Genomic DNA, 26,027 nt, shown 5'->3' with positions numbered 1-26,027 from the left:
TAGGGAGAGCAGCTAGTTGGGACAGCAGATAGAGCTCTGGGTCCACAGTCCAGAAGTCCTGTGTTCAAATGAGGCCTTGGACGCTTATTAGCCATACAACCCTGGGCAAGACACTTACCCCCTGTTGCCTCATTTTCCTCACTTGTAAAATGAGGTGAAAGAAATGGCAAACCACTCTACTATCTTTGCCAAGAAAACTTCAAACAGGTCTCTGATAAACTAAAATGGCCCAACTACAACAATACGCATGGAAGCCTGGATGCTGGAGACCACTATGAATGGCCCACATATATAGGAGACGCTTGTGACCTTTTCTCAGTCTTTACTCTACTTAACCTCTACCTGACATTTGATAGCATTGACTCTTCTCTTAAGTCAAATCAAATCAAGTCAGCTGGCATTTACTGTATGTTAATATGTGCCAGGAACTGCGCTAAAGACCAGGGAATACAAAGGCAAACAAGCAAACAGACCCCACTCTCTTGGAGTCAGGGAACTCCCAGGCTAACAGAGGAGATGGTATTCTAAGGACCATGGACAGTGGGATGGAGCTGAGATAACTGGGGTGGCCCAGGGGAAAAGCACTAAGGCTGAGAGCTGGATGAGACTTCTGGCAGAAGACCGACACTTAGCTGAGACCTGAAAAGCCTGCTCCTCGACTCTTCTTCCTGGATCTTGGTAGCATGGTGATGTTTTTGTTCTGCTTCTCTCTGAGGAGAGATCTTGCTCCTCATCCAGATCATGTTGGCTCACTATGGACCTTCCCAGGGCTCTGTCCCAGGTTGCTTTCCATTACTTCTCCACTCACCTGAGCTTCCATGGTTTATTCGGCCTCCCTCTCTTTGGGTTACTACAAGAGCTATGTTTGTAGCCATAGTCTCTCCTAAACCCCAGTCCTTCATCAGCAGCAGCCTCTTGGATAATCCAATTGGATGGTTTGTAGGCAACTTAAATCCAACATATCCCAAACAGAACTCTACCTCCCCATGACTGACATCCCTTACCCATCCTTGTCTCAAACTTCTTTGCTATTAGCAAAAGTACCACCATCCCCTTGCCCCGCCACCCCTGTCATCCACATTTGTGGCTTTGAATGCATCAGTCCATTCACCTGATGGACCCACCCCATTACTGAATCTTTTCATTTCTGGCTCCACCTACACTTTCCACATTTGTTCTCTTTGCTCCACTCATAAAAGTGCCATCCTAGCTCAAAAACCCTATCGTGCCTTGCCTACTCTTCTGCAATAGCTTCCTAAGTGGTCTTCCTCCATCAAGTCTCTCTCACAAGTCATTCCCTTTTTCAATAAACTCCATTGGCTCCCTTTTCCCTCTAGGAAAAATTTAAGCTTTTCTATTTGACAATGAAATCTCTTCACAAATGAGTCCCAACTTATCATTCCAGACATGTTTGTATATTAATGAAATTTGCATACTCTATAGGGGCATTGGATTTTCATAAAGAGTATTTAATTATCATCTCCATGCCCTAGTATGGCCATATCCCATTTTAAATGATCTTGTACCCCAATCTGTGCCTCATTCAATCCCCATTTTCTTTCATGACTCATTTTTAAGTACCACTTATTTCAAAAAAGCTTTTCCTGATTCTCTAGGCAGCAACGAGCACTTCTCCTTCCCCCATGGTGCTGTTATCTATTTTGTATAAACTGAATATATGTACAAATGAGTTCAGATGTACAGAAGTAACTGGTGGCTCAGTGGATAGAGCATTGGATCTGAAGTCAGGAAGATCTTGATTCAAATCCAAAATGAGGCCCTTCCTAGATGTGTGATCTTGGGAAAGTCACCTAATCTCTGATGGACAAAATAGATCTACCAGAAAAGAAAATAGCAAATCATTTCAATATCTTTGCAAAGAAAACCTCAGATGGGGTCACAAAGGGTTGGATATGACTGAAGTGACTAAACAGCAAAAATATACACATTGATTCCTACCATGGAATGCAATTATTTATTTATTTTTGGCTTTGTATCCTAGTGCTTGAGGCAGAGTCTGTCACATAGACATTTATGTTTCTCATTTCTTTGTTTGCTTGCTTAGCGCACATAATCAAGACACACGCTGGGGCATGTATAGCTAAGATATCCATATGGAGAGGTCCCTGGGTAAAGAACATATGTGGTCAAGCCACACTATGGGATGATCAGCTAATGCTTCTGCAATGAGTTGGCCCCCAATGTTTTTTGGTGATATACTTATGCTGTTCCTACTAAGCTTGCTTGGCTCTGATATTGGGGTAATATTAAATTCTGTCAGAAGGTAATGTCCTCACCAAGTGCATAGTCATTGCCAGGCATTTCTTCCTACCAGACTCATGCAATTACTGCTCAACATTGTTCTTCCAATTCCTTATTTATTACTAGTTTGTCAGGGTTCTAGGATTAGTGGGGACAAGTTTGGGTGATAGATTCTATTTCTTGTTTCTGAATTGACTGAATACTTTAGTGAACATGCTGACTTGTCAGCTTTGTCATACAAATCTCTGAAGACCTACATCTATTTACTTATTTTAATATATAAATTTATTTTCTTTTAAATTTATGGAATAAAACAACAAAAAGTTATAACATAGTATAACTTAAAAGATAATTGCATGTGAAACTGCAAATCTACCATGTACAACTTGCTATTCCTTTTCCATAGACAACAAAGTTACCACAAATATTTCCTTTTTTTCTCTTTTTTCTCTCCCCTCCTACACCTACCAAATTGGTTAAAATGAGTGAAGGGGAAAGCTTAAATCTATTTTCACTTTGACTTTTTGGTAACACAGGACAGTGCCTTTGTTAGAACTTTTAGTCTGATTTAGGGTTAGCAAGTATGGTGGGTGATCAGTTCCCTCAAAAGTCAATGTATTACCCCAATTAGTTTGCTAAACTATTCAGAGCCAGCCTTTAGTTAGAGGCTAGGCCTATGGTAAACTTTCAAAGGCTTTCTGGGCTCTAGACCCCCATATTTCTGAATCCCCCAAACTTTTGTGTGTTTTTTTTTCTTCCTGCAAAATATATGGTAGTAGGAAAAATGCTAGTGTAACCTAAGAGTAAGATAAAAAGTTCTTTCTATTTCCCCTCCTTGGCCTGCTCCTGGCCTTTCTGTGTTTATATGTAACTATAAACAAACTTCATTTGCACTTCCAATAAACATTTATTAAGCAACTGCCATGTGTTCTACAGGAGGTGAAGAGCAGGCTGTGTAGTGGTAAAAAAAAAAAATTAAGCCCTTTGAATGTAATCTTCTTGAAGGCAGGGACTTTATCTTTTCTTTGTATCCCTAGAAGCTAACACTGTGGCTTAGCACATACCAGGGCTTATTAAATGATAATTGTTTGATTGATTAGGAATTCAAAGTTTTTTCCTGAAATCCTGATCACTTATTAGTCTTTTGACTTGGTAAATCATTTAGTTTTAATAGTGTTGATTAATCTATGGTATCTATAATAGGGGGACACTATCCCTACTTCTAAAAAATTATTGTAAGCAAACTCCTTTTAAAGCATAAGGCACTATTTATGATTGGTAAATGACAGCCCAAGAAAAATGACAGGGGTCCTGCTCTCAAGGACCTCAATCACACGTATTATCTAAGAAAACTTGGAAGCTCCCTTTCTTGGAGGCCTCCTTCTGCTCTGTCTAAAGTACCCTGAACTTATGCCATTTTGACCCTTCTTGACTAAAAAGTAAATCGAGTAGAAAGACCGCTGGGTGGGAAAGGGCCATCACATGTTCAGCAACAAAAGGGAGTTGAGAAGAGGGAAGACCACTAAGTGTAAAGACTAAAGTACACTAAGATAATTTGTCACATCTCCCATAATTCAGCCTTTTCATAAGCTCTAGACAGTCAACAGGGACTTTTCATGCACTTACAGTGTACAATGGTTCCTGCTTTCCTGAAGCTCAAATTCTCATGGAGGAGTCAATGTGTCAAAATGGTGTAAAAACAGTATAGATTTCAGGTCACTTCAGAAGACCATACATTGAAGTTGGAGGGACTAGGAAAGGTCTCTTGTAGAAAGTAGAATTTCAGCTAAAGGTTGAAGATCCTGTTTCATAGTTTCTCAGATTCAGAAGTGACCTCATTGGCCCTATAGTTCAACCTATATCTGAACATGGATTTCCTTTTTCAAAGTATATTCAGGGAAAATAGAAGGGTCCCCAAGATCTTTTGGAAAGACCAGGAGGTCAAAATTATTTTAACAATATTAAGGCATTAACATTTTTAATATAGTAACTATCAATAGATATAACCCACATAAAAAAAATTCAGTAATTTTCAAGATATAAAGGGTTCCTGAAACAAAAATGTCCAAGAGTTGTTGCTTTACATTTCCTTTTTTTTTATTAAAGCTTTTTTTTATTTTCAAAATATATGCATAGATAATTTTCAACATGCACCCTTGAAAAACCTTGCATTCCCATTTTTCCCTCCTTTCCCCCCATTCCCTACCCTAGATAGCAAGTAGTCCAATATAAGTTAAACATGTTCTTCTATACATATTTTCACAATTATCATGCTGCTTTACATTTCTGACCAGTAACCATCAAGCTTCCCTTGAAGACATCTAGGGAGGGGAACGCATTGTCTTTTGTGGCAACCTGTTCTACTCTCAGATCATTTTATTCTTTGGAAATGTTTTTATTTCCCTTCCCATTGGGCCTGCTGCTACCTCTCGGCACCCAGATTTGCCCTCTGAGGCCACAAAGAAGTCTAAGGACTCCCTCTTCTCTATTACTTCCTTCTTCAGTCCCTAAAAATCATCCCACATCTAAACACATTCAAGCACCCAGTTCTTACCTTGCTCAGTCTCATAAGCCTCATAGTTCTAGAATTGTACATAACTTTGAGATAATGTACAATGCCTAAAAGTTATTCCGAAATGAATGTTCTTCATTATCATGCTGTCCTGGCCACCTTTGGCAGGCTGGTAAAGACTATGGGATCCTTTGCAGAATATTGGTTTTAAAAACATAAAATAAAATAGCAAAATTACAGAGGATAACAGCTATGTTGAAATTCAGAATCAGAGTGAAGAAGCATTTAGTAAGTGCTTACAATTTGTCAAGCACTATGCTAGCCACTGGGGATGCAAAGAGAGGAATAAGACATCTCCTGGCCTCGAGAAGCTCACAATTATATGGGAAAAGAAGCATATTAAAACAATAACACCACCACCTAAAAGGAAGAGCAAGGAAGGGTGAGAGAGGGTACTCTCAGCTAAGTCACAAGTATTTTGAAGAGGCTACCGAGTTATCAAGTGAAATTCATTTTGCAGAATGCTGAGTTTCTGGAGATCATGGGATCAGAAAATCAGTCCAATGATGAGTTGAATTTCCTTAGTGCCCTTCTTAACTAGGGAAGAATCTGGGAGGAGCTCTCCAATGTCCTCCACCCTCTTCAATCACAATAAGGGAGAGGCCTTAGAGGCAGCGGCTACTAAAGTGTGAATTTCAGAGTTGATTTCATATATAAAAATATCAAAATATTAAAGAGTAAATTCACAGACCCCAAGTGAAGAACCCTTGTTAAATAGGGAATGAATCTGGGCTTCCTGAATTGGACCAATTTGGTGGTGATCCATCCTTAATGAATATTCATTGACTTTAATAATTAGATTAGAATTCTATTTCAGAAGCTTTTTATCTAATGTGTTTTCCATTTCTTATATCCTAGAAAGGTCTTCTGGGAAACAGTCTTCTGATGAATGGGTACGACATATTTCATCATCTGTATTATTCTCTAATACTACCTAAATTTTCTATCTTAGTACTTAAAACAGGAACATGGGGCATAGTTTTATACACACACACACACACACACACACACACACACACACACACACAAAGTTCTTTTATTTTAAAAGTTTGAGAAATTCATAGAAACGTAAACTTAACTAAACATAAAAATTGCAAAAGAAGCTGGAGGCTGTGAATGAAATGTTGCTATTTTTTTGGATCCTAATCTGCAAAGGAAAGTAGGAAGAAGAGATGATTTCTAACAATCTACCCAAGTTAGGAAAATCAATCTTTTGATGAGTAGAAGAAGCAATTTAAAAGGGAGGAAAGATGACCACGGCTGGGATCAGGAGACCAGCACTCAAGTTTTGTCTTGGTTACTTACTATCTATATTGGAATGGGCAGATCACCTAATTTCTTTGAACCTCATTTTTATCATCTGGAGCTTTGCTAAGGCATCACATTGCTATATCATTGATCATTGACAATGTTTCTTTGATTGTTATAGGCAGCTCCTGACATGTTTTTGAGCATTTTCAGTTGGATCCAGTTCTCTGTTGACCCCACTTGGGGTTTTCTTGGCAAAGATACTGAAATGGTTTGCCATTTCCTTCTTCAGCTCATTCTACAGAGGAGGAAACTGAAACAAACAGAATGAAGTGACTTGCTTGGGGTCACACAAGTAGTAAGTATGTGAAGCTGGATTTAAAACTCAGCTTCTCATGACTCTAGAACTGGTTTTCTACCCACTGTGCCACCTGGCTTTCAATTGAAAGCCCTAGGAATTGCTTATCTCTGAGAGTTATTAAATGACTCACCTAGATTCATGTAGTCACCATGCATCAAAGGCAGGACTTTCTGACTAGAAGCCAATTTTCTATTCACTGTAGCATTCTTTGTCTCCTTGTGTGAAATGAGAGAAATGATATCTCTACTCTCTCCCAAATAGAGTAGTAATGAAATTCCCTTCCTTTCCTTTTTTCTTTCCTTTGCTTCCCTTCCTTTCTTTTCCCTTTCCTTCCTCTTTTCCTCTTCCTTTCCTGCTTCCCTTCCTTTCCTTCCTTTCTCAAGAAATCAAAGTTTTAGTTCTTGATCTGCCATACAAGCCCATGGGGAAGTCATCTTTCCTCTTGGAGATGCAATTTCCTCCCCTGTAAAAAGAGGTATCGTGTTTTCTGTCATATGGCCCAGTTTTCAGAGTATCTGATTGTATGATTGCACAAAAAGGTATTATAAAGCATCCTTATAGAAATCAGGAAAGAAAACTTGGCAAAAACAAGCCCTGTCAGATGAATCTGAAGCTCTCCTTCAATAAAGTGAGGGATGGATATTTAGTATGAGATAAAATTACAGGTATATATTGACTCAAATAAAGTCTAAGATTCCCCTTGTGGGCCCCCCTGCCCATTGTAGCCTACTAAATCTACAGCCCAGAACGAGATTGTCTCTACAACATAACTCCTAGGCAGTACAGAGTCAGGGAGTGGATTATACTCAAAGAATTGTTCCCAGTAGTTCAATGCCAACCCTAGGGGGTGGGCCAGAGCACATTAAGTGCAGTCTTCCACTCCAAATTAATCTAGGCTAAGTGCTATTTTCATCCCAGTCTTTGGCAATGGAAGAGGATTCATGCTTATTAAGTCCCTGAGCATCACCAAGATGGAAGCGGTGACCAGCCTTGTTGAGGAGGGATTCAACTTTAAAATGGTATCAGCCATCATTCTCTTCTAGTACCCTGCTGGGATGCCTCCCTGTACTGTCAGCATGACCCAAGGTTCTTGAGGATAATGCTAGTAGAGCATAAGCTGGGATATAATTTCCAAAAGTGAAAGGGCTCTTACTGTGGGGCAGGAGAAGGTCCATCACCCCTCGAGCAGCTCAGCTAAGTTCAGAGTCACTCAGCAAGACAATATTGGCTTCAAGGTGACATTTGTTTGGGGCTGCAGAAATGCTTACATCACATTGTGTTGGAATCTTTACAAACTGCGAACTCATTAGAGTTGATAGATTATTGATCTGATCTTACAAGAAGATGTTTTGGGCCAGAACTTTGAGACACATATACATAACAACATACACATATACATCAATAATCTATCAACTTTAATGAGTTAGCAGTTTGTAAATATTCCAACATCATTGTATCATATTTCATTATATTAGAGAGCTCATTTTATTTCTTTCCAAGCCCTCAATTTCTATCTAGGACATCGCTGTTCTTTTGGTGAACCAAGTCAGTGACTCAGGACTCATCCTCAACTCTGATCACTCTCATTACATGCCACATCCCTGCCCCAGCTCCTCATCACTTATGATCAGTTGCTAACTCTTTTTTTCTTGACTTTCCTCATTGAGTCTGTTATTCTCAAGAACAGACCCAGAAATCTAAAATAATTTTAGAAAGAAATTTATGAAGTTATTTGGTAGAGGAGAGTGAGCTGCAAAGAGAGAGACTCTCTCTTATGAGGCTCTGGGAGATTGGCTTGATATAGGAGAGAAACAAAGCTTTCTCACACAAGACACCCACCCCCTACTCCATTTACACATAAGTAATTTTGCCAAGAAGGCAACCTGAAAGCGAGGTAGATTGAGATCAATAGGAGTAACTGTACACCAAACAAAAGCTTGAGGCAAGCTCCTCAGATGTTTCTGAGTGTGGTAACTCAGATGCTTCAGGCAGATGGGAGCCTGGAGGAATCATGAATACCTTGTAGCCATCCCTAGAATTCCTAAAGAGTCACTAGGGTCAAACAACATTCTAGGTACGGGCAACCTTTAATAGAAGGTTGAATTTTAACAGCATTTATTTTTTTCCTGAACAGTGCAATAAATCATTTACCACAGATCTAGTCTATTTCTGTTTCTAAGGTAGACACTCTCTCCACTGAGTTTCAGCTCTTCCAGGAATGATGCTAGATGCCAATGGGAATATAATAATGGTTCATAATAGTTGGTATTTGTAGAAAGCTTTAAGGTTTGCAGAGTACTTTCTAGGCATCATCTCATCTGGAGTACCTCTGTACATCTTTTGGCATAGAATGTATTTTGTCATTATTTTTGAATGAGACTTCCCTTTTCATTATTTTTTCTTGGATTCTAACATTACCATATAAAAATGCTGTTGTCAGAAGTATCTAACCAGACTGAAAAGGTTTCAAAGATAGGCCCAATGATAGATTATATGGCTGTCGACCAAGGTCCAGGTATGGAGAATACTATTAGTAAGCTGGACTCATAGTGATACATTTTTTAATCTTGAAAGCCATCTACTAAGCTAACATGGGGCTGGACTGGCCACCAGTGGAAGGAGTTCCCAGGCCAATGAAATGACAGGCCTCTGAAATGATAGAGCAAATGAATGCCTGCACTAGTAATGAATAAATTGTACTGTGGGATAACACAATGATAACTGATAAAAAAAGAAAAGTAAATAATGCCAATATAATAATAATAGCTACAATGGCTAATGTTTGTTTAGGGCTTGCTGTGTACCAAACACTAGTAAGCCTTTGATCCATCTCGGATCTGGTAGAAGCATCACTTACTAATAGCATAAGATTTGCAAGGCGTGCTCTCTAGAGCGTGAGTATTTCCTCTTGTATTCCATTTCTGTATTTTGAGTAGCACCTAATTCATGACTGATGTTACCTATTAATAGAGACCCAGTGGATACATCAATTCCAAGCACAGAAGACTGAGAGAGGCAAGAGATAAACCATACCACACATGCAATCACATGATTCAATTATTTTTCTCTTTTAAAATATTACCTTATTAAAATAAATTCTAGTTAACTTTTTTCTGAGTTAAATAGAATCAATAGATATGATATGTAATAAAGTTTAAAAGAAAAGTAACATCGGGGGCAGCTAGATGATATAGTGGTTAGAGCATCAGCCCTGAAGTCAGGAGGATCTGAGTTCCAATCTGGTCTCAGACACTTAATACTTCTTAGTTGTGTGAACCTGGGCAAGTCACTTAATCCCAAATTACCTCAGCCAAAAAAAAATGCAACATCTAAGCAGAAAAAAGCATTTGCTCCAGAGATACTGATCTATATGATATAGGTAGAGCAAATGGAGGCAAAACTAGGAAAGGCAAGTACCAGGGGAAAAGAAACCTGGATTCTATATTATCATTGGTTTGAAGGAGATAGATTGTTCCCTGCTTGAAATAAGTCCACAAGTACTTAAGATAATCTTAATGAGGGAACTGATGAATCATTTCTTAGCTTTTGGCTAAAGCAGTAATGAAAAAGAAAAGAGAAGCAAAGATTTGAGGAAAGGGAAAGAAAAAAGGAGGGGAGAAAGAGAAGGGAAGTGGGGAGGGGAGGGGAGAAAACCAAATCACTCTTTCCACTTTACTATGGATGCACTTCTGGTCTGATTGTCTACACAAAGTGGTCGCATTTGGCCTCCTACTTTACTAATTCCGTGGGGAACAGGGTTTTATTTCCCTTTGGAGAGGAAGAACAAAAAGCTATGATTTCTAGCTTTCAGACTCTTTTCTTTCCTGTCCATTCCTTTTCCTCTGGTTAGTTGGAGCAAATCTCCAACAAAATGTAGCTATCCCCTATGTGACCCTCATCTTAATCTTCCCCAGATAAGATCATGGATACTACATGGAAATTAAGAGCATTTCCCTTATTGAAATAAATTTCCAAGAAATTGGCATGACTTCTCCATCAAATGGCAGACAAGAATATGGTTGTTTACTGTACTAGCATTTTAAGCATACTTCAAATGGAACAATTTTTGAACATATTTAATCATTTTCTCGTATTATAAACTACATTTTGTGTCTTCAAGAACCCTGCAGTCAGGGGATATAGTGAATGGAGTGAATAGATACAGGAAAATAGGAGTTCATATCTGGCCTCAGACACTTACTATCTGGGTGACCTTGGGCCAGCCAGTTCAATTTTGTCTTGGTTTCCTTAACAGTCAAATAAAGATAGCAGTAGCATCTACCTTCCAGAGGAGTAGTGAGGAGCAAATGAGATGCTATCTGCAAAGTACTTTGAAAACCTTAAAGCAATATATACATGTTAATTATTATAGCTGTTGTTATTATCCTACTATTTTTTTATTAAAGCTTTTTATTTTTTGAAACATATGTATGGACAATTCTTGAACATTAGCCCTTTCAAAACACTGCATTCCAATTTCTCTCCCTTCTCCCATGATATCCTCTAGATGGCAAGTAGTCCAATATATGTTAAACCCAATACACACACACACACACACATTTATACAAATTATTGTGCCACACACACACACAAAAAGAGACACAAAATAAAATGCAAGCAAACAACAAAAAGTAAGTTATGTTGTGAACCACACTCATTTCCTCTCTCTGGGTATATGCTCTTTTCATTTATGAACAATTGGAACTGGTTTGAATCATCTCACTGTTAAAGAGAGCCACATCCATCAGAATTGATCATCGTATAGTCTTGTTGTTGCCATGTACAATGATCTCTTGGTTCTGCTCATTTCATTTAGCATCAGTTCATGTCAGTCTCTCTAGGCTTTTCTGAAATCACCCTGTTGGCTGTTTCTTACAGAACAATAACATTCCATAACATTCATATACCACAATTTACCCAATCATTCTCCAATTGATGGGCATCCATTCAATTTCCAGTTTCTTGCCACTACAAAGAGAGATGCCACAAACATTTTAGTATGCGTGGGTCCCCTTACCTTCTTTAAGATCTCTTTGGGATATAAGCCTAGTAGAAACACTGCTGGGTCAAAGGGGATGCACAATTTGATAACTTTTTGAGCATAGTTACAAAATTGCTCTCCAGAATGGTTGGATCCGTTCACAATACCACCAACAATGTATCAATGTCCCAGTTTTCCTACATCCCCTGCAACATACATCATTATCTTTTCCTGTCATCTTAGCCAATCTGAGAGGTGTGTAGTGTTATCTCAGAGTTGTCTTAATTTGCATTTCTCTGATCAGTAATGATTTAGAGCACCTTTTCATATGACTACAAGTAGTTTCAATTTCTTCATCTGAAAATTGTCTGTTCATATGCTTTGAGTATTTATCACTTGAAGAATGACTTGAATTCTTATAAAGTTGAGTCAGTTCTCTATATATTTTAGAAATGAGGCCTTTTTTAGAACCTTTGAATGGAAAAATGCTTTCCCCATTAATTGCTTCCCTTCTAATCTTGTCTGCTTTACTTTTGTTTGTACAAAAACTTTTTAACTTAATATAATCAAAATTATCTATTTTGTGATCAGTAATGAGTTCCAATTCTTTAGTCACAAATTCCTTCCTCCACAGATCTGAGAGGTAAACTATCCTATGTTTTTCTAATTTGTTTATAATATCATGAACCCATTCCGACTTTATCTTAGTATACGATATTATGTGTGGGTCAATGCCTAGTTTCTGCCATACTAGTTTCTAATTTTCCCAGCAGTTTTTGTCAAATAGTGAATTATTATCCCAAAAGCTGGGGTTTTTGGGTTTGCCAAACATTACAAATTGCTATACTTAATTTGTCCTGTGAACCTAACCTATTCCATTGATCAACTACTCTGTTTCTTAACCAGTACCAAGTGGTTTTGATGACTGCTACTTTAAAATATAATTTTAGATCTGGTAGAGCTAGACTACTTTTATTTGCTTTTTCCCCCATTAAGTCCCTTGAAATTCTTGACTTTTTGTTCCTCCAGATGAATTTTGTTATTGTTTCTATGTCAGTAAAATAGTTTTTTGGGAGTCTGATTGGTATAGCACTAAGTAAATAGATAGATTAGTTTAGGGAGTATTATCTTTATTATATTCACTTGACTTGTACAAGAGCACTTGATATTTTTCCATTTATTTACATCTGACTTTATCTGTGTGGAAAGTGTTTTGTAGTTTTGCTCATATAGTGCCTGACTTTCCCTTGGCAGGTAGATTCCCAAATACTTTATCCTATTGACAGTTATTTTAAATGGAATTTCTCTTTGTATCTCTTGCTGTTGAATTTTGTTAGTGATATATAAGAATGCTGATGATTTATGTGGGTTTATTTTTGTATCCTGCAACTTTGCTAAAGTTGTGGATTATTTCTAATAGTTTTTTAGTTGATTCTCTAGGGTTCTCTACATATATCACCATATCATTTGCAAAGAGTGATAATTTGGTTTCCTAGTTACCTACTCTAATTCCTTTAATATCTTTTTCTTCTCTTACTGACCAAGCTAACATTTCTAATACAATATTGAATAGTAAGGTGATAGTGGACAAGATTGTTTCACCCTTGATCTTATTGGGAATGGTGCCAGTTTATCCTCATTACATATGATGGTTGCAGATGGTTTTAATGAGATGCTACTGATGTTTCTGAGAAAAAAATACATTTATTCTTATACGCTGTATTATTTTTTTTTCAGAAATGGATGCTGAATTTTATCAAATGCTTTTTCTGCATTTATTGAGATAATTATATGGTTTTTATTAATTTGCTTATTGATATAATCAATTATGCTAGTAATTTTCCTAATCTTGAACCAGCCTTGTATTCCTGGCATAAATCCTACTTGGCCATGGTGTAGTAACCTGGGGATGATTTTCTGTAATCTCTTTGCTAATAAATTTTCTTTCTCTGTTTTCACCCTACCTGGTTTAGGTTTCAGTACCATGTCTGTGTCATAAAAGGAATTTTGTAGGAGTCCTTCTTTCCCTATTTTTTCAAATACTTTATATAGTATTGGAGTTAATTGTTCTTTAAATGTTTGGTATAATTCACATGCAAATCCATTTGGCCCTGGAGATTTTTTCTTAGGGAGTTGATTAATAGCTTCTTCTATTTCTTTTTCTAAAATAGGACTATTTAAATAATTTATTTCCTCTTCTGTTAATCTGGGCAATCTACATTTTTGTACGTATTCCTCCATTTCACTTAGGTTATCAAATTAATTAGCATAAAGTTAGGCAAAATAACTCCTAATTATTGCTCTAATTTCTTTTCATTGGTGGAAAGTTCTTTCTTTTCATTTTTTGAGAATAAGAATTTGATTTTTCTCTTTCCTTTTTCAAATCAAATTAACTAAAGGCTTATGTATTTTGTTGTTTTTTTCATAAAACCGACTCTTAGTTTTATTTATTAATTCAATAGTTTTTTATTTTCAATTTTATTAATCTCTCCTTTTATTTTTTAGGATTTCAATTTTGGTATTTGATTGGGGGTTTTTAATTTGTTCATTTTCTAGCTTTGTTAGTTACAAGCCCAATTCATTGACCTTCTCTTTCTCTATTTTATGCAAGTAAGCATCTCAAGATATGAAATTTTCCCTTATTACCACTTTGGTTGCATCCCACAAATTTTGGTATGTTATCTCATTATTGTCATTCTCTTAGATGAAATTATTGTGTCTATGATTTGCTGTTTCACCCATTCATTCTTTAGGATTGGATTATTTAGTTTCCAATTGCTTTTTGGTTTATTTTCCCCTGGACTTCTATTGAATGCAATTTTTATTTCATCATGATCTGAAAAAATGCATTTACTATTTCTGCTTTTCTGCACTTTGAGGTCTTTATATCCTAATATATGGTCAATTTTTGTTTAGGTTCCATGAATTGCTGAGAAGAAAGTGTACTTCTTTCTGTCTCCATCCAATTTTCTCCAAAGATCTATGTACCTAATTTTTCTATATTCTATTTACCTTTTTAACTTCTTTCTTATTTATTGTGTGGTTTTATTTATCTAGTTTTGAGAGAGCAAGGTTGAGATTTCCCACCCTAATAGTTTTGTTGCCTATTTTTTCTTACAGTTCTCTTAACTTCTTTAGGAATTTGGATGCTATACCACTTGGTGCACATATATTTAGTATTGATATTGCTTCATTATATATGGCACCCTTTAGCAATATATAGTTTCCTTCTTTACCTCTTTTAATTATATCAATTTTTGCTTTTGCTTGATCTGAAGTCAGGATGGCTACCCATTTTTTTTAACTTCACCTGAAGCATAATAGATTCTTTTCCATCCAACCTTTTACCTTTATTCTGTATTTATCACTCTCCTTTAAATGTGTTTCTTATAAACAACCTGTTGTAGGCTGCTGGGTTTTAATCCAGTCTGCTATCCACTTCTGTTTATGGGAGAATTCACCCCATTCACATTTATAGTTAAAATTATTAATTCTGTATTTTCCACCATCTTATTTACCCCAAATTATACTTTTCTCGTTCTTTTTCCCTTTCCCTTCTCCCCAGTATTTTAATTATGAGCACCACTTGCCCCAAGCAGCCCTTCCTCTTTAGAACCTTTCTCCCTTTCTTGTACCTTCCCTCTACTATTTCTGTTTCCCCTCCTATTAGCTTACCTTTTTCCTTTTCACCTCTCACTTTCTATAAGGTTAAAGAAGTTTCTCTATGTAACCAAACATATCTAATATTCTCTCTTTGAGCCAAATCTGATGAGACTAAGATCCGTATAATGTTCATCCCCCTCTCCTTTCCCTCTTTTATAATAGGTTTTCTTTGCCTCTTCATGAGATGTAATTTTCCTCATTTTACCTCTACTTTCCTCTTTTTCTGTTATAATCCCCTTTCTCTCTCTAGTTTCTTTTTTTTATATTATAACAGTAAAATCAAATTATACATGCATTAATTCTGTATACATATAACAGAGATACAGTTCTCAAGAGTTCTTTTCTTATTAACATTTATGTTTCTCTTGAGTTCTATATTTGGAAGACAATTTTTTTTTGTTCAACTCTGCCTTTTCATCAGAAATAAATTGAATTCACCCATTTTGCTGAATGTCCATCTTCTTCCCTGAAAGAAAATGTTCAGTTTAGTGGGGTAACTTATTCTTGGCTCCATCCAAAAGTCCTTTGCCTTCTGGATTTAGAGCTTTTCAGATTCCTGGCCCTTCCATCCTTTAAGGTGGAAGCTGTTAGATCCTGGGTAATCCTATTGTGGCTCCTCGGTATTTGAATTGTTTCTTTCTGGCTGCTTGCAATATTTCTTCCTTGGTTTGATTGTTCTGAAATTTAATCATGATATTCCTTGAAGTTTTAATTTTGGGGGTCTCTGTCAGGAAGTGTTTGGTGAATTCTTTCAGTGGCTATTTTACCTTCTGATTCTATGCTATCAGCACAGTTCTCTTTGATGATTTCCTTAAAAATAATGTCTAGGCTCTTTTTTTTAACCATAGATTTCAGGAAGTCCAATAATTCTTAAATTGTTTCTCCCAAATCTATTTTTCAGGTCAGTTGTTTTCCCAAGTAGGTATTTTACATTTTCCTCTATTTTTTTCTTTTTCTTTTTTTGGTTTTGCTTGATGGATTCTTGATGTTCATTGAATCATTCAATTCCATTTGTTTAGTTCTGATTTTAGTGAATTATTTTCATTTACTTTTTAAAGTTATTTTTGTACTTGTTCAATTGAATTTGTAAATAAATTGTTTTGTTCTTTAGGTTTTTTCCATTTCACAAATTCTGATTTTTAAGGAGATATTTTCTTTTTCCATTTCAAAAATTTTGTTTTTAAGGAGTTATTTGGTTTTTCCATTTCACAAATTCTGTTTTTCAGTGAGTTGTTTTCTTTTTTCATCATGTCAACTCTATTTGTAAAGAATTATATGCTTCCATTTCACTAAGTCTATTTTGTAATAAAGTAGTAGCAGGCACACTGACTCACTTTCAATGCTGGGTGGGTGTGGTCCCATGGGATTCTGGTGTTTCAAGGTTCACTATTGACCTTTTGTGTTTGTGTTGGATGTTTTATAACTTCTCTGCTGATCTACTGGCTTGCAGCCAGGACAGAGTAGCCAACACTGATGTAGGTTCCTCTTTGAAGATTCTCCAGCCTGTGGAGCCCACACCACTCTGAATCTGCTCTGCCTGCACTCCGTGTCTGTGCTTGGTGTGCTTGCTCTTGGCCGGCCTGCTTGCTCTTGGCCCACCTCCCTCCATGCCTGATTGAAACAGAACTTTTTGGGAAAGCTTTGAAATTATCTTCTGTTGGTAATTTGTTGCACTTCTGTCCAGAATTAATTCAGAGGTTGGATTTGCTGATTAGTCTGAGGGTCATAGAAGGTTAGAAAGAAACGTGTGTCTTCTCTGCCACCTTGGCTCCATTCCCATGCATACTGCTATTATTCTTGATATGACAGGAAGAAATGTGTTAGTTCTAGAGTCTGAACTCTGTGTCTGAGGCCTGAGGTCCCTCACCTGTAAAATGAGGGAGCAAGAATAGAGGGTACATGGATAGATTCAGGAGGTCTGTGAAGATGGATGGTGAAAATGATATCTTTATTTTCTAGATGAAATTAATGAAATCCTTCAATTATTAAAAAAAGCAACATGTTTCCAAGAAGGCATCTGAAACTCCTTCCTTTTCCTAGGTCCATGATACCTAAAACTAGGATTGAGACCCTACTAGTTCAGCAGGCCCTAGAACTCCCCTGGGAGACTCTGGAGATTCTTAGTAAGAAGTTCTTAGTTGAAATGTCAGCTTTGTTCCTTCCTCTCTGGGAATCTCTGACCTGGCTGGATGTGGTTTTCTTATTTAAACTGAGTGGTTGGTTTGCATAGTTCCTAAAGTCTCCTTCAGCTCCAGTTCCTCTCCATCCATGAAGGAGGGCTGAATAAAAAAAAAACAGAACAAAAAAACTGAAGTCCCCATTTAATTTTGCCAGCCAAAAAAGATAGAAATTCTCAAGAGTCAGTGAAAGAGCTTAGAAACATACAGTGAGCATTGAAGTGAAAATCCAACTGTGAGTTTCAGGTCCAAGTTTCTTTTCCTTTTTTCTTCCTCTTGCTCCTGTTCTATCAATCCCAACTGTTTCAAGTGAAGGCCTTTGCTGTGATGCAATCTGGGGTTTTTAACCATTTTATTCATGTTTAAGCAAACCTTCTCCAAAGGGCTGATCCTTGATGAACTTTTCTCCCATGTTTCTGTGAGTAGAAGAATGTGCACATGGAGAAATCAGAAGAAAAAGGTCAACCAGTTGTCGGAGTGGAGAAAGTGGTGTGCTGTTAAGAAGGCAGGACAGTCCAGTGGGTATAAAGGGAGCTGATATTGTGAAAACAGCAGCTACCTTCACTTCCTGACTCTGGGGCTCCCACCCATATGCTCTGGAGCACATTACTTTACCTCTCTAGGCTTCTAGGTCCTTTAGGAGTACACAAGAAAAGAAGAAGGGGAGAGGAAATGGCTTCATAGCTGGTACAAAGCCCAGAGCTTGGCTCTGGAAGCCAAGACTTCTTATGCTAACACTGATGGAATAAACTTGATGGAAGGTGTGTGTGTGTGTGTGTGTGTGTGTGTGTGTACACACAAGTACACACTTTCATTATAAAACACTATGCATAATATATCACTATCACCATTGTCATCATTATTGTCCTTTCTTCAAAGTAAATAATTGCTCTCCAATCAACATCTCCACCTTTATACAGAAGATGTTCTAAAACTTAGATACATTGGACAAGGACTCCAATTATGTATTCTTCAAGTTCATGTTTGGAGGAGAGAATATCTAGGGTCCTTTTCCTCTCTCATGGTTATCATTTGTTCCTGATTTTATGGATGGGGAAATGGAGGCCCTGAGCATTTCCATATATTGGCCAAGGTAATAATGTAGCTAATAATGGGCTTGGGATCTAAGGAGGGGTATAATTCTCAAGGTTAGTTTCAGTCAGGTTGAAAACATAGAAAAAAATCATACATTCAATGAAAAGACTACAGTATCGCCAACAAGGTTAGAGAAATAAGAGGAAATCAATAGATTATTTTTTGATTTTTAATTTGAAGAACAAAATCTTTTGATGCACTATTGATTCCTCTCCCTACTTCCTCTTCCTCTGGTCCCTGTATCTCCCCCACCTATATTAAATTCACAAGCCTGATGGGAATAAATTAAAATCATAGAACTGGAAGTGACCTAAGAAATCATTTAACTGAAAGCCCTCATTTTGCTTTTACTGATGAGAAAACCAAGATCTAGAAAGTCAAGGGATGTGCCCAAGCTCACAAAGGAATTGAGTGGAAGAGTTAGTCAGCAATTTACAATTTAGTGCCTACTGTGTAGTAGGTAATGTGCTGGCACTGGGGATACAAAGAAAGGCAAAGACAGTCCATATTCTCAAGGAGCTGAATCTACTGGGGAAAACAATCTCCACATGATTATGTCCAAATGCACTTCATGCTGTAGCAATGTGGAGTAATCACCAGAGGGAAGGTAATCACCAGAGGGAAGGCACTAGAATTAGGGGGTTTTAGGAAAAGCTGTCTGCAGAATATGGGATCTTAGCTAGGACCTGAAGGAAGCCAGAGGCAAGGCTGAGGAGGGAGAACCTTCTAGGTATGGTAGACAGGCAGAGAAAACTGCCAGTGCCAGATAATCAAGCGTCCTGTTTGAAAAGCACTCAGGAAGCCGTGATTACCTGGGGATGGAGATGTAAGAAGGTGGAAGCAGATTGGAAAGGTAGCAGCGGGCATGTTATCAAGCACTCTGGATACCAGAGGACTTTATGTTTGATCTTAGTTGAGTCAGCTCATGCAGGGAGCAGACCTGGACTTAGGAAGATCCCTAGGACAGCAAATGGAAGATAGAATGGAGTGGGATCCACATTTCTACTAGCACAATATTGTCTTGTCTGGACCCTTCTCTCTGATGCACTCTTGATTGAGACTTCCTCACTTGGCAAACAGATGATGTTCACAACGTGCTCTCCCTGACCGAACTTCCCATGCAGCCACCAAAGTGATGAAGTGCAGGATGGCCCGCCTCAGTTTGCCCAACTAGCTTCCAGGGATCCTTATTCATAGAAAAAAATATAAATTCTTTTTTTTAATCTTCTAAAGCCCTTCCCCACCTAGGCTCACATGCCTCAATTATAATATGTGTGCACATAAATGCACTCAGACCATAGAGATTTACAAGTTATATGTATATACATCTGCATATATGTTATATAGAGATATATGTTATACGTACATGTGTGTGCATGCTATCCAAACTGAAAACTGCATTGCAATTTTGGGACACTATGTGTATATGTGTGTCATGTGTGCATGTGCACCCAAGCATGTGTGTGTAAGAAAGAAAGAGAGAGAAAAAAAAATATATATATATGCATATATATATATATATATATATATATATATATATATATATATATATACAGAGAGACAGAAAGAGAGAAACAGAGAGAGAGACAGACAGAGACAGAGAGAAACAGAGACAGAGAGCGGAGGGGGAGAGAGAAACTGTGTTTAATTGGATTTGTTAAAAAGCAAGGTTTGGGGATCTTTGTTTTTGTTTTTGGATTGACTTGATGACCTCCGAAGTTCTGTCCAGTTCCATGACTCCATGACTCGGTGTCCTCTGGTGACATCCTTAACCTTTTCTGCATCCTGGCCTCCTTTCTTCCAGTCTAGCTGGGCCCCTTCTCAGATATTGATTTTCACTGCTTGAAATAAAATATACACGGTTACAAAGGAAACCAATTCTATTGAAATCCAGCTACCAGAATATTAAAAGCAAGAAAACAAAACTCAGGTTCTTGGACACTAGGATGAGAAGCCCTGCTCCCCTCGGATAGAGTTCATAGGAGGTCTGAATGAGGAAACTGTGAAGATGACATCCCTTTTGTGCTGCCTTCTGGAAGTGATGAGTGGCAAAAACAACTCCCATGTATTCAGTGCAGGATAATGGCCACCAATAGGAAAGCATTTCTTTTCCAAAAATAAAAAAAAAGAAAGAAAGAAAGAAAGAAAGGAAAAAGAAAAAAAAAAGTCCCTCTGGTTGCTGAGTTGCCAACTGGAAATTATGGCCTATCCATCTATAGAACAATCCACTTAATGGTTCTGGGGCTGAGCTCAAAGTGCTTATAAAATAATGAAGCGATTACAAGGGACCACAAATAAAATCCAGGAGCTCAGTGGAGTTTTTCAATGAAAATCAGGTTGTGGAGGACGGCCTACATGTAGTGTTTTAACCATTGCTGTTTGCTCCTAGAACTCTGCATTAGAACAAAGCTTAGATTCCCTCAGCCTCAGAGAAACATCTTTCTTGTTGGCAACACCTAAGAATGAGGGGAAAGAGCCCCACTGAAGAGACAAGAGGGGATCAAAGAATATTGATTTCAGTGGCTCACTTGGCTGGTGCTTTTCCTTCTCCAACACCTCCCTGGAAGTATGCTGAGGCTGTTTTCAAAATAAAGTAGCTGATGAGAAAAGAAAATTAGCGGGTAAAGAGACAGAAAAACATACCTTTCACAGCAGCAAGTCTTGCACATTTTCCCTTCTTTTTTTTCTCTTCATGTTGTGTGGGAAAATGTTGTAATAGCAGGAGAGCTGAGGCTGGATTCTGTCTAGCTTCACTTCCCTCACTATCCTCTACTTTACTGGGGAAGAAGCAGCGTGGATCTTAGAGGAGCTCCCATGAGGAAAATGGTAGACTTTTCCCCCTTGATCTCAGGAAGTTGGAAAAGACTTCCTTGGCCCCCAGTTCAATATCTGGAATATTTGAAAAGGAGGTCCCTCCATAAATATTCAGGGGAACTCAGACTTGTTTGAAGAAAATCACATAGCCCTCATAATATTTCAGCTCCTTTATTGTTGAAAGAAATCTGGGAGGAGAATTTTAAAGTGAGTAAGCAATGGCATAGGAAGCCAAAAAGCTGCCTCAGACAATTTTAGTCTACTAGGAGAGAGGCACAGTTCCCAGCTATGGATGGAATGACTGTCCATCCTGCTGCACTCTGCCCTCATGGCTCTGTGATTGACTCTGCTGAACTGTCCCCATTGTTTACTGCCTTTTGAAGCATCAGGGGGAGAGAGAGAGAGAGAGAGAGAGAGAGAGAGAGAGAGAGAGAGAGAGAGAGAGAGAGAGAGATGGAGGGAAGGAGGGAGAGAGGGAGGGAAGTAAGGAGGGAGGGAGAGAGAGAGACAGAGACAGAGACAGAGAGAAAAAAAAGAGATGGTGCATGCTGGGTATGTCAAATCACTATCATCTTGGCTGCTATCTGCCCTCCGAGCTTGATGGTAACAGCCCAGTACTCTGAACCCAAGTGCTTTAGGAGAACTAACTCCCCTCTGCCCTTAAACTACCAGCCTTTCTTCCAGCCCACAGCCCTCAGCCCCAATTCTGAGAAGCAGCTTCTGTGGACTTCAGAGAAAAGGTGTGACCATCTGCCTTGCTTCTGGGCCCTAAGAGCAGAGAGTTTCCACATGGGGCTTGCTGAAATCTACTGTATATTTTGTCTCCTCCACCTGAATGGGAGCTCCTGGAGAGTGGAAACTATTTGACTTCTGTCCAGGACAGAGACTTATGGGATATGTATGGTTAGAAGGCATGATGTGGATGATTATCCAGAAAAGGAGACTGGGAAGGAGAGCTCAGAAAGTTCGAAGTTAGAAAGTTAGTTAAAGAAAGAAGTTAGAAAGAAGAAAGTTAGAAGGATCAAGAGATCGTGGTAACCTGAAAACCGAAAGAAAAGAGAGGATCAGGTTGTAGAGGCTACAGAGAATGAAAATTGAGAAAAGGCAATTAAGAGATCACTAGCATATTTGCAAGATTGACTTTGGGATCATGATAAAGTTAGAAGTTAAAGTGCAGGAGGTGTCAAGAAGAGAGTGTGAGGAGAGAAAGAGGAAGCAACTATTGTGGATGGCTTCTTCCAGGAATTTATCTACAAAGAGCAGGAGAGACATAGGACAAGAGTTAATGAAAATGGAGGAAACATGGATATGTTTGTAGGCAGCAACAGTAATGAGCCAAAAGAGAGAGACTGAAAATAAGTTACAGAGGGCAGATGATAGAGGGAGCAATCTTTTGGAGAAGATAGAAAGGAACTGAGCTGGTGGAAGGGTTATTTCTTTATAAGGAGAAAATCTGTAGATAAAGAGCAGGATTTGGTAAGGGAAAGCAGAGAGAGAGAGGTGAAGAGCCAACAAATTGTGATTGGATATGGGCATTTAGGGATGCTGGAGGCGGCACATTTTAATGTGATATAAAGATCAAGGCTATGGCTATTATGTATGGCTGGAGCGAGGTGGAGATTTAGTCAAGGAAATGAGTAGATTGAGGAACTGAGAGGTTAGGGTGTTTGAAGGACAGTTTTATGTATGTTCAAATCCACTAGTATGATAGTAAGAATTGAAAAGAAAAGAAACACTTTGGGATCTAAACTTAATTCCTGAAGGATGAAAAAGCAGAGACCTGGAGTTGTGTTGCCAGGATTTGGGTTGAGCACTAGAGTCGGATCGCACGACCCTCATTGCTCACACAGAGGTCAGAAGTGATACAAGGACACTCTCAAGATCTCTCTGAAGAACTTTGGGATCGATTGTGGGATGCTGGGGACACGGGCACAGGCCCACCCTGCATGGCATGCCCTCATCAAAGAAGGCATCATGCTGTCAGCACAGCAGAATTGTAGTAGCTCAAAAGAAATGGGAGATGTGCAAATTAAAGATTTAGATGCAAAAATTTCGATGCATAAATTTTCACTCTAAATGTTCCTATGAATTATTGATGCCCAACTTGTGGTAGAGCCTTTCAAGCTCCATCATTTGGCCTGATAAGCCACAGTCTGGTACACTACTTCGATCCCAACAAAATGATGCCATTTTGGTCCTTTTCAAGCACCAAGGACAACAATCAACTTCAATGGAGGAGAGTGAACCTGGAAATAATGGTGAGCAAGGAGTATCTAACTCCTCTGTCTTGACTAGTATTCCAAGATGAATGATTAAAGGTGTAGCCAGTACTGGGAAGGGTGACCAAGGAGACTGTCAATGGGGGAGGGGATTGAGTTTCAAGATGAAAGGAGTGGGAAAGAAAAAAAAGGATTTAAGATTTAGGATCAAGGGAAATTGGATGATTGTGGAAAAGACATTTCAGAAGGCCCAATGCAAGAGAAAGCTGGTGTTTGTCCAGAACTCTGGGGTGGGAGAGTTGAAGGGATGACAATGAGAGTCAGTTGTTGGGGATGGGAAATGAGACTTGGATGATGACCTATAGAGATTAAGAATTCCTGAGATGTATGACCAGGTATAAGGATGTTCATCATTGAACAGAGGGTTCCATTTCTTTTCCCAGAGGAGCCTGGCCATTAGGATGGAGACAAGGGCAACACAAGATGGATAGTATATGGTCAGATGGTCAAATAAGGGGGCCCATTTCATTACTTCTCTTCCTTCTAACATATGGAGATTAAGTAGGAAATAGTGCAGTAGGAGATGGAAGTCTAATCTGTAACAGAAGGACATCCCATTCTCCAACCATTTTCCTCTTGCTCTTCGCTGAAGATACAGATGTAGGAGAAATGGAACAAGGAGACTGTTCTTCTTTACACTGGTGGTTCTCCACATCTCGTCTCGTAGAACTCTCTGGCAGCAAGAGGAGAAAGTTGCCTTGTATGGGCACAGAAGGAAGTCAGCCTGGCTTGGCCCCTTACTGTCTTCCCTCAGGGAATAAGTACAGCAAGATATGAAAGGTGCCCAATGAGAGGAAGGGCTGCTTCCTCTGCCCATCGTGATGAGTTTCTAGGTCATGAAGTCCAGGGAAATAGCCAGGTGAGAAATGATGAAGTAAACTCTTGGGATATTCTCCTCAAACTGAGGAGATAGAAAGAGTACCCAGATATTCACCCCCTCTCCTCTGTTGACCTGATTGTCTTCTGAGAGTCCCCCCAGGGACCAAGGCATTCCTGCACAGTCACTACTGGAGCCTCTTTTCCTGGAGACTGGAGACTCTAAGTCTTTTTGTAAAAGGCTTATTAGCAGAACTAGACTGGTAATGGCCTCAGGGGACATCTCCTCCAAACTCCTCATTTCACAGATGAGAAAATTGAGGCCCAGAAAGATTCAGGGACTTTCCCAAAAAATCATCCAATAGAAGAGCTGGAGTTTGAATTCAAATTCAGATGTTTCCTCACTATATTACATTGCTTGCTAAAAATCAGTATGATGCAGTGGAAAGAGTCTTGGATCCCAAGTCTCACTCACCCATTTGGTAAATTATGTTGACTTCAGTGAATACTGCCTCTTTCAATTAGCGCATCATTAAAATGGTGATTAAAATACTCGTACTAGCCAGGAAGTATAGTAGCGAGAGTTGGGGAATGGACAGAGTACGGGCTTGGAGTTAGGAAGGCTTGAGTTCAAATTACTCTTCAAACACAGAGAAAGTCACAATTCCTTCTGACCCCAGTTTCTTCATCTGTAAAATGGATTTAGTAATGTCATCTACTTCACAGGGTTGTTATGAGGATAAATATGATTATGAATATAAATAAATAAATATAAATGAAATAATATACATCCAATAGTTTTCCAGATCTTACAGCTCTATATGGTGACTATTCATCATCATCATCATCATCATCATCTCCTCCTCTTCCTTCTTCTTCCTTTTGTTCTTCTTCTTGTTCTTTTTCTTCTAATTTTTCTTCATGTCTTTCTTCTCCTTGTCCTTCTCCTCCTTCTTCTTCTTCTCTCCCCTCTGATTAGAGAGCTGGAGTATAAAAGATCAATCCTTTCTTTCTAGAGGACAGAAACAGGACTCTTCTCTTTGCATCTGTTGCCCTATCTGTTTTAGTCATGTTGGAAAAGAAAATAGAACAAAAGAAGATGAGAAAAAAAGTGTGCTTTGATCTGCATTCAGAATCCACAGTTCTCTGTCTGAATGTGGATGGCATTTTCCCTCCCGACTTCATTTTGCCATGTTTGATGTTATGTTATGCCATCCACTCAATAAGATACCTTTATGTAACGTACTCCCTCGTGTCCCATCCCCCAGTCCCACTTTCTACCTTCTTTTGTGTAGTTATGTCTGTGCTTAAGATGAAAGCTCTTTGAAAGAAAGAACTATTTTCCTTTTATTAATTGTATCCACAATCCTTAGCAAAATGACTAGAATGTCATAGGAACTTAATGTTTAGTGGATCGGATTGTAATCATCACCGTCATTAAATAACTTGACTAGATTGTCCCTCATGAGTGGAAGAGCAGGATTCTAAAGCCAGGATTTTTGATTCAAGATCCAGCACTATGGAGGATCTGAGCTCAAATCCAGTCTTAGACACTTACAGTCTTTACCATAGTAACAGACCAAAGTATATTGTGCTTAAGGTTTGCAAAGCACTCCAGACATTATCTCATTTGATCTTCACAATCACCTGCAAGGTGGATGCAATTATCAGCTCCATTTCACAGGTGAGGAAATTAAGGCAGAGAGAAACTTAGTGACGTGGCCAGGGTCACACAGCTAGTAATTATCTAAGACTGGAT

The sequence above is a fragment of the Antechinus flavipes genome, chromosome 4 (genome assembly GCF_016432865.1).
Source record: "Antechinus flavipes isolate AdamAnt ecotype Samford, QLD, Australia chromosome 4, AdamAnt_v2, whole genome shotgun sequence".
Classification (NCBI taxonomy): domain Eukaryota; kingdom Metazoa; phylum Chordata; class Mammalia; order Dasyuromorphia; family Dasyuridae; genus Antechinus; species Antechinus flavipes.
This window is presented reverse-complemented; position numbering follows the sequence as displayed.